The 10,184-nt window shown below is 47.7% G+C and overlaps 1 protein-coding gene across 1 annotated transcript in view; it reads left to right on the top strand.

The window, feature by feature from the left end:
• Positions 1–10,184, top strand: part of ASIC2 (acid sensing ion channel subunit 2) — a 1,284,497-nt gene that overhangs the window by 940,140 nt on the left and 334,173 nt on the right. The gene's annotated exons all lie outside the window — the stretch shown is intronic.

The following is a 10,184-nucleotide window of genomic DNA, read 5'->3' as shown; positions in this document are numbered from 1 at the left end:
TGGATGGAGGCTTTTGACAAATCAACCTGGCCTTAAATCTCTGACTCACTGCAGAGGGTCTGTCTGCAAGACAGATTCAGGGCTGGTTAGTTAGAGCTCCCCAAAGCAGAGGTGAGAGCCAGGTCAAGATTAAGTCATGATGGGAAACAGTTAAGGGGACAGTCAAGGAATTGTGAATAAAATGCCTAATTGTACCTAAGGTTTTATATTTCATTAAACCATATTTTTAACTGCATGCTTTTTCCTAATATGAGAGGATGGTTACTACTGGAGAGGGTTATTATGCTTAACTATTTTAACGACAGTTTTGCTATGTGTATGGGAGAGGAAATTGGGTAGAAAAGTGTGCAAGGCTCCATTTCTCTGCTAAGTTTATGGCCACGGCCAAGGTTACAATCAAGACCTAGCTATTCAACCCTAAACCTAGAATGAATCAATGATAGGCAGGGGACCTGGGGGAAGGAGACAAGATTAATTATTGAGATGGCCTGAACTTGGAAAGTGAATGTTACAAGTCAACAAGACATCATCAAGAACACAAAAGCCCTTGTGAGGAGGGGCAGCCTGGCCGAAGGAGATCTGGGAATCCTCAATGCGGGGCTATGCAGGTGTTGCCTCTCAGATCCTGGCCCATAAGTTAACTCCTGTGGGCAGAGGTCACACAGTTCCCTGTGAATAAGGGTAAGAAAATGAATGGAGAAATTCACTGGGAAACAAAGGAAGTGTATGATGATAGCTCTCAGACCAATTAAGGGAGACCTCTTCTCTGGACCCTGTCAACACTCCGTGTTCATCTCTGGTATGGCATTTATCATATTTTACTAAAATTACCTATTTTCTTACCCATGTCCCCTACTAGAGTGAAAGCAAAGGCAGGGACCACATCTGAGGAGACCTTGTATTACCAGTGAGGAGGACAGTTCCTGGCATGCTTTAACTACTCAATAAATATCTACTACAGTCATTCCTTTCAGCTAATTACAACCAGCTTAATTAAGACCACGTACTTCCAGAGTCAAACTACTTGGGTTTAATCCCAGCCACTGACTGGACAAGTTGTTTGTCCAATCTCTGCCTCAGTTTATTTCTGTATAAAAGAGGTATAATGGTATTGCTCTGAGGATTAAATGATTAATGCATATTCACTGAGCATAGTACCTGACACATAGTTAGTGCTCAATCAGTGTTAGCTATTGAATTTCTTCTCCTTCTTTTTCATTATCACCATCATCATCAAATCAACTTCCCAATGACCAGGGGCAAGCCACTGAACTCTGGACCTCAATCTCCTGGTCTGAGTTCAACTGCATGCTCATTGAGATCACTTTTGGCACTGTCACCTTTGTGGTTCCCAATGTACTATGTCTTACCCACTCTATACAGTGGTCATAGAAACTTCTCAATTCTAAACTGGCTTTCTCTGCCAACCAATGCATGTTTGGGCCACCTTCTCAGACCAACAAGAGCTGTGTGCTCAGGGCACTCGATTGTGTGTGTGAGAGAGTGTGTGTTTATGCTTAGCTTAAGTAAAATATGACCAGCAAATTAAGTGTTATGCAAATACATCATATAATGCACCTCAGAGGCAAAGATACCTTTGCATTACCTGCTGTTTGAGATTATCCACATAAGAGCTTCCATCGTCAGCACATCCAGTAAAGAGTTAACTAAGAATCTGATAATAAAATGACAAGCTCTGTGTACCACCTTGTCAGAGGACCCACTGTCCTTTTTGGATGGGAGAATACGATAATGTGAAATGAGAAGTTGGGGAAAATAACAGAAGTTGGAATGAGGTGCCAGAGGAAGGCAGCTATAAAATAACTGAAAACACAGAAAAGAAAAAAAAAAGTGTGAAGCACAGGAATACAATTACTCTAGCAAATGGTATTCATGGAATGCTATCATTTGTGTAAAAGGGAACATATGAAGCTATACACATATGCATATTCATAAAGTATCCCTGAAAGATTACACAAGAAATTGATATCATTGGTTGCCTCCAGGGAGGGAAAGGGGGTGGCTGGGGGTGGAGCGCTAGAGACACTTTTTCCTAGACACTCTTTTGTCTTTCTTAAACCATGTGAATATATTACCTATTTGAAAATGGGTTTCTAAAAATGTACCCCATAGGGTGAGCAGAGAACTGAATCAGAATTTGGAACCTGGGTTCTGCTTCTGCTTTATCAGTGTCAATCGATATAACTTATAGCAAGTTTCTCCTCTCTCTGGATCTTGATGTTTCTCTCCTGAAAGTGAAGGAGTTGAATGAGATTTAATATCCAGTTCCCACTTTTTAAGATTTTCCATTAAACGCAAACCACGATGCTTTAGCCAAGGTCCCTTCATTCCTGTGTAGTGTAAGCCCACCAGATTCGTAAATCTAGACCTGGTCCTTCAAACCCCTGATCTTTCTTCTGGCAGATATGGGCCCTTGTTTGCCCTCTTGCCCCTGGGATTTAGTGGTGGTGGAGGACAGGCAACTGAGAGCTTAAAACTCAAGGAAAATAGGATGACCGAAAGGGCAAAACAGTAACTGGTGAGTCCAAGAAAGAGCCCCAGAAGAAAAGAGAACTGGAAGAGGGTAAGTGTAGTACAAGAAAACCATGGAGTGAGAGAGAAGAGCTGTGGGCAAAATGAAGCACAAAGAAAGGTAAGCTGGAACAGCAACTCCAGGGCCAGCCCCATGGTGAGAGGGTGGGCGAGCTGTGAAAATATGCAGTGAGCTAAAACCACAGAGGAGAAGTCCTCCTAGAACTCTTTATACCAGTACAGGAATCCCTATCATGACTACTGGCCATTTGCTCAGGTAGCCACCTCTATAGCCCCAAAGGCCACCAGTAGTACAGGCTAAGAAGGTATAAATGAGGGTCATCAGCCTTTAGGCGGAGGCTGAAGACAGCTGAAAGCAGGCGATGGGGAAAGAAAGAGGAGGAAAGGAGGCAGAATGAGAGAGAGCCAAGGACAGCACAGAAGCAGAGAAAAAGAGACAAAGAGAAAGAGGGAGGGAAAAAGAGATTGAGGTTCACAGGCACACCTATAAAAGCCCATCTACCCTATCGTATCAATGAATTCTAATTCTAAAAGTAGTGTCAACTCTAATCACCATTCTCAGCATAGTCCTAAAGGAAGGTACACTCAACATTCTAAGCAGGAACACCAAGAACCCATCATTACTGTCCCTCCCTCCACCCACCACCACCACTAAATACTACCCATGACCACCAGGGGCTAGAAGGACGTGGTCCAGATGAAAGGAGTTGGTGCGTTCATTCTCCACAGGACTGGAGAGACCTTGGATAAAGACTTAAGGCTACATTTTATGAGTGTTGACATCCAAGATCCCATCCCAAGAACAGAAATTACAGGAGAAACGTCTGCATGAACCGGTGACATTTAGCCTGGAGAAGAAAAGACTATTTTGAAGCCTTTGCTAGGTAAGTAGGATGATAGAGCGCCCTTTCCGTATTGAAGTATTCTGAGTCCATAAAATATTTGATGCATCCCCATATGAAACAAAGATCAAACTTATTTTGTGTGCCTCCCAGAGGATAAATTAGGTGAATTGGGAGAAATTCACAAGGAGACAGATATCAGTTTGGTGAAAGGAAAATGCTTTAAGAACTGCAACATGTTCCAGAATAGAATTGGTTACCAGTGGGCTTCCCTGCAGGTATGTGTACAAGGGACTCCTCCAGCAGGTAGGGAACAGGGTTAGGTGGTATTTCAGATACTTTCCAATTCCGAGCCGCTGAGCAATAGGGATTAGGGGTCAAGAGGAAGATGGGGGGCTCTAGTGAAGCCTCGTCAAACCAACAAAAGCATCAGCTCCTAAAATTGTATGTTAAAAACAGAAAATCTCATTGACTTAAATTGACCTTTCCATCCCAACAAACTCATTTCATGGGAGAAAGAGCTTACATCTACGATGGTGGCCACACACCAGAATGTGGGCTGGCTGGCTGTTTGACCTTTCAGCCACTGCACACAAATATCACAGAATGCCAGGTGTGGTGAAGAGATGTTTTAGAGACAAACAATAGAAGGAAGATTTTCTTTAAAGCTTATTATTAGGAAATCACAATCCTCAATTCTGATTTCTTGGTGGAAGGTTATGTGGGTCAGCTCCTGCACTGCCTCGTGAATTTGTTTTTCTGGCCAAGTGAATGAGTCAGGAAGGGAAAGCTAATTCTCATGAGCTGTTGTGTTGGGGTAGCTCTGAGAGCCTGGATGGTATGGGGTTGGGTTTGAGAACACAGGAGATGAAGCCAGACCGCTTGGATTCACGCTTGCTCCCCTGCTTGGTAGTTATGTGCCTTTGGGTGAGCAACTTAACTTCTCTGTGGTAAGAATTCCTCCTCCGTGAAGTAGAGAAAATAGTATTTACCTCATAGGATTATTCTGAAGATTAAACACTTAGGACACTTGTTTTTAGTGTAAAACATTTAGAACAGAACCTGTTGTTATTAGGTGATGTCAAGTTGATTCTTGACTCATAGTGACCCCGTGTGACAGAGTAGAACGGCCCCATAGGGTTTCCTAGGCTGTAATCTTTACAGAAGCAAGTCGCCAGGTCTCTCTTCTGCAGAGCTGGTGGGTGGGTTCAAACCGCCAACCTTTTAGTTAGCAGCCGAGTACTTAACCATTGTGCCATCAGGGCTCCTTTAGAACAGACCCTAGCACTTAACAAGTCCTACATTATTATTATGTTATTATTATTTATCATAATTCTTTTGAAGGAAGCACAATGGAGAGGGGAAATCTTGGACTTTGGAATGAGATAGAGCTGGGTTCAATTTCTGCTCTCTGAGCCTTTGGTTCATGAGCTGTAAAAAAGGGGGCAAAATTACCTCCCCTGCAGGGTTAGAGAAAAATTAAATGGAATAAGGTATATGTGCCTAGTTCAGTGCCTGGCATATAGTAGATGTTCAAGAAATATTAGTTCCTTTCCCCTCTGCCCCTGCATTGATGTGTTTTGTCAGTGTGCCAGGGCACTGTAATAAGAAGTAGGGACACAAATATGAATGAGACATAGTCCCTGCCCTCAAGGACTTACAGTCCAGAAGAAAAGCCTCAACACGAATGCTTAAACTAGAATTTGAAGAATGAGGAGAGCTTTGCTGGGCTGATCAAAGTATTGGTCGGGGATGGGGTAGGAATATTCCAGGCTGTGTAGACAGAGCGTGTACCACTACCTACCTGTCAGTTTCTCATATTGTGGCATCTTGTGTGTTGCTGTGATACTGGAAGCTATGCCACTGGTATTTCAAATACCAGCACGGTCACCCTGGTGGACAGGTTTCAGCAAAACTTTCAGACTAAGACAGACTAGGAAGAAAGGGCTGGTGATCTACTTCTAAAAATTATCCAATGAAAACCTTATGGATCACAACAGAACATTGTCTGACTTACTTGCTTTGGACACATCATCAGGAAGGATCAATTTCTGAAGGAGAGCATCATTTTTGGTGAAGAAGAGGGCCAGCAAGGGCATGGGAGACTCTTGGCGAGACAGACTGTCAAAATAGTCACAATGATAGACTTGAATATGCCAGGGATTGTGAGGATGATGCAGGACCAGGCAACACTTTGTTCTGTTGTACATAAGGTCACTATGAGTTGAAGTCGACTCAAAGGCATCTGTCTGTCTGTCTGTCTGTCTATCTATCTACCTACCTACCTACCTATCTGGAGACCTGGTGGCACAGTGGTTAAGACCAAAAGGTCAGCAGTTCGAATCTACCAGCCACTCCTTGGAAACCCTATGGGACAATCTTTTTTTTTTTTTCTTTAAGTGAGCTAGGATTTTTTTTAAATTGTACTTTAGATGAAGGTTTACAGAACAAACTAGCTTCTCATTAAACAATCAGTGTACATATTGCTTGGTGACATTGGTTAACAACCCCATGACATGTCCCTTCTCTATCTTGGGTTCCCTATTATCAGCTTTCCTGTCCCCTCCTGCCTTCTAGTCCTTGTCCCTGGGCTGGTGTGCCCCTTTAGTCTCATTTTGTTTTATGGGTCTGTCTAATCTTTGGCTAAAAGGTGAACCTCAGGAGTGACTTCATTACTGAGCTAAAAGGGTATCCAAGGGCAATACTCTCAGGGTTTCTTCAGTCTCTGTCAGGCCAGTAAGTCTGGTATTTTTTTTTGAGTTAGAATTTTGTTCTACAATTTTCTCCAGCTCTGTCCGGGACCCTCTGTTGTGATCCCTGTCAGAGCAGTCAATGGTGGTAGCTGGGGACCATCTAGTTGTTCTGGACTCAGTCAGGTGGAGGTCATGGTAGTTGTGGTCTATTAGTCCTTTGGACTAGTCTTTCCCTTGTGTCTTTAGTTTTCCTCATTTTCCCTTGCTCCTAAAGGAGTGAGACCAGTGGAGTATCTTAGATGGCCGCTCAAAAGCTTTTAAGAGCCAGATGCTACTCACCAAAGTAGAATGTAGAACATTTTCTTTATAAACTGTGTTATGCCAATTGAGCTAGATGTTCCCTGAGACCATGGTCCCCACAGCCCTCAGCCCAGTCATTCGGTCCCTCAGGGAGTTTGGATTTCTCCATGGAGCTTCCATGACCTTACCCTGAACAAGTTGTGGGGCTTCCTATGGGGCAATTCTACTTTGTCCTATAGGCTCACTATGAGTCAGAACCAACTCGACAGCACCCAACAACAGTCTATCTATCTATCTATCATCTATCTATCTATCATCTATCCATCCATCCATCTAAGTGTACACACATGTGCTATAAAAGAAGCCATCAATCATTTCTTGGGATTACTGGCTGCCCCTGCGTCTATCTCTGAATTTCTGTGCCAAGACCTCTCAGGGCCTAACAAGATACACCTCCCCTCCCTGAAGCAGCTACCCACCTGGAGAATTAGCAGGAAAACACAATTGACAGAGAAGAGAGTCAACCAAAAGCAGCATGTGTACATTTCAAGGGGGAAAACTGCCAGCAAAGAAGAAAACTCACAACTGCTGAACAAATCAGAAACATAAAATGTTTTTAAAGGTTTTTATAAAATAGAACTTCAGGCCACCCCAGAGCTATGATGCTGGGAGACACCACATGCTTACTTGTTCTGGCAGCCTGATTAGTAACTGCCTTGAGGTCAAAAAGTCACCCCTCCTTAGCTAGAATGTGGGTCACTGCAGCATCCCCGGGACCCCTGAGGCCAGGCTGGGAGCACTGTAGTATGAGGCTTTCTTAAAGGCTCCAGTAAAGTTGACAAATTCAAACCCTCCCCAACCCAAACCAGCAACAGACATTTTCAAGGAACTGACTCAAAACAGAAATTCAACAAAGCCCAACTTAAATTACTTCTTCCGCAGATGAATGAGAAGGGCCTCCAGGTATGTGTGTGCATGTGCATCCAAGTGTGTGTGCGTGCATATGTATGTATGTGTACATGTGTACAGCATAGTATGTGTATACGTGTGTTAGTTTGTGTGTGTGTATAGTGTACATATGTGTGTGTGTATGTGTTTGTGTGTGTTGGTGTGTATATGTGTATAGTGTATGTATGTGTGTTAATGTGTATGTGTGAATGTGGTGGGTGGATGGACTCAGATGTCCTGTTCTCCAGAGAACAGAGCAGGAAGTCACTGTCTCTTCCCCCATGGAGATGATGTTGAAAGGATGCGCTCCAGAATGTGGGTAGGGGAAACCCACCCCAGCACCACTTCTCTCCTGCTCAAACACCTGCTGCTCATTCAAGAGATCTGGCCAGATGCCCCCAATTCAACATCACAAAGTGGATGACTTCCTCTCCAGACCCAAGTCTCTCTTGCCCCCAACTCTACTGGGCACCCCTCTTTACCCTTCAGGATGCCTTCACACTGTCTCTATCCCCCTGTCAAAGTCTAATCTCTGGACAGTGTCTAGAGAGTTCCTTTATCCCATGGAGTAATGGGGCTCAAAGAGTCTCAATGAGACCTCAGTGAGTCAATTATTTGGCATGTACAGGGCGAGCCCTACCGTGTGCCCCACACTGCCAGCAGCCATAGGAGCAAGATTCCAGCTCTGTCGTCAAGGCTCCTGGCTCAGAAAACACAAACTGTAAGACCCTGTGGTACAGTAAGAAGAGACAGGGTTTCGGGGACCTGAGTGCTGAATCTAGCTCCACCACTTATGGACTGTGTGACCTTGGGCAAGTTACTTAGCCTCCCCGTTGTCACTATGAAATGGTGCTAGCAGTATACTACATGCTTCATACACCCTCCCGAACAATTCAAGCCAGAATATTTAAAAGGCCAAATTACAGCGTCCAAAAGTACCTAAGGGTAAGTGGAAGACCCGGGGCCAGTCCAGGAGCGAGTGGTGACATCATCAGCCAAAGGGCAGTAGGGTCCCCATAAGTGGGAATGGGCATCTTCTGGAAGGAAGCTTTGCCTCCTGTCCATGGAAATCATACTCATTCCTCCCGGCCTCCAAGGAGATCTGTGCTTGGCTGCCTGGGCCAGGGCTGAGCAGCAGACTCTTCTAAGGAGGTAGCTGAACAGAAATGGGAAGCCTCTAAGAGGCTGAGGGCAGGGCTGTCCCCCTGAGCCCAACCTGCCAGAAGCCAGTAACTGCTCCCAGCATCTCAAAACACACTCACCTACACAACACACACAGCAGGACACACCAACCACATCCCACATCCTGAATCCCTGACATCCATCCACACATGGACAAACCCATTCATACATCCACTAAGTACATGCACACACACATACCATCATAGACACTCAACAACACACTCAAATATCCACAGCTGCAAACAGGCTCACATTCACGAGATACACAGAAATGCCCATTCACACACACACACATAAATGCACATTCTACCCACATTCAATGCATGACACTCCACACACCCGCTCACACGCCTGCACTACACAGCGACTTACTCCTTCTACAGCCCTACTCGCACTCAGAAGCCCTCTTACACTTATAGGCACATGTCGCCACATAAACACACTGTTTCTGTTACTCCACATCCGCACACAAGCCCGCACGCCCGGGCACATCTGTGCAGTCATCCCCCACCCGGCCGACTCCAGCAAGAGGCTCCCCGCTCGGTGTGCAGCGGCCACAGTGGCCAGGAATTAAAATGCAGCGAGGAGGAGCCGGAGCGCGTCAGCACCGCGTCTCCAGGAGCGCACAGCGCTCGCCGCCGCCGCCGCCCCTCCCGCCTGGAGCCGCCGGGCCAGCGAGCGGAGGAGCAGGTGCTCGGAGCCCAGCCGCGCCACCCTAGCGCGGCCGCTGCCCAAGTTCGCCCGGGGCAGGAGAAGGGCCGGGCAGCTAGGAGAGAAGCTCTGCCGGCGCCGGCGCCGCCGCCACCGCTGGCTCGGAGTGTCGAGAGGAGAAGGGCACGCGGACAGCGAGTCTGGGGCACCCCGGGAGGTGTAGCTGGGGCTCCGCAGTCCCCAGCTCCTGGCGCCGCCGGGGCAGGGAGGAGACGAGGCAGGGGACAGCTACACCGGGCTTTTCTGGCGACACGAGGCACCCGGGAGAGCCGGAAGAGCAAGCGACACTTCCCTCTGGCCACCAGCCTTGAAGGGGCCCGGCAGGGAGCAGCCTCCTGTAGAACGCCCTGAGAAGCCCCAGCTCCAGGCTAGAGCCGACACATTGCAGGGCTTGGGCGCGGGACTTGGGGGAGCCATAACGGGTCTCGGCTGAGCGTAGTCCGGGGAGAAGAGGGAAGGGTCCTGGAGGGAAAGGAAGGAGCGCAGCAGCCGGCACGGCGACCACTCACCCCAGCACACACCCACCCCGCCCGCCACGCCAGGAGCCGCGGTGTGCCTCTGGGGGCGCTCGTTCCCTGGCGCCTTCTCTTCTGTGTCCCAGCACCTCTGGGCTACGGGCCGGGCTGGTGGAGTCCTTGGGGATGTCCAAATCAGGCATGGTGGCCGAGTGGCTCCTCTCCCAGGACCAGCGTAAAAGCTGGGGTTAGGCGGGGCAGGGGGGACTCAGCTCAGGGTCCCCCGAGGTCCAAGACGAGGGGAGGCGGGCACGGCGCCCAGGGACTGGAGAGGCGGCGCCCGGCGGGGCCCCTCCAGAGATAGTGCCCGGCGTTGGGCATCCACCAGGAAGACTAGGGGCCCGGAGAGCCCGGGAACGATCGCGAGAGGCGAGTGCCAGGGGCGGCGGGCCGAGGCTGCGCTCAGTCCCGGGCGGGCACCCGCGGAGGCGGCGGCGGCG

The sequence above is a fragment of the Trichechus manatus genome, unplaced genomic scaffold (genome assembly GCF_000243295.1).
Source record: "Trichechus manatus latirostris isolate Lorelei unplaced genomic scaffold, TriManLat1.0 scaffold00138, whole genome shotgun sequence".
Lineage (NCBI taxonomy): Eukaryota > Metazoa > Chordata > Mammalia > Sirenia > Trichechidae > Trichechus > Trichechus manatus.
The sequence above is the reverse complement of the archived record's forward strand: the minus strand, read 5'-3'. Positions and strand labels throughout refer to the sequence as shown.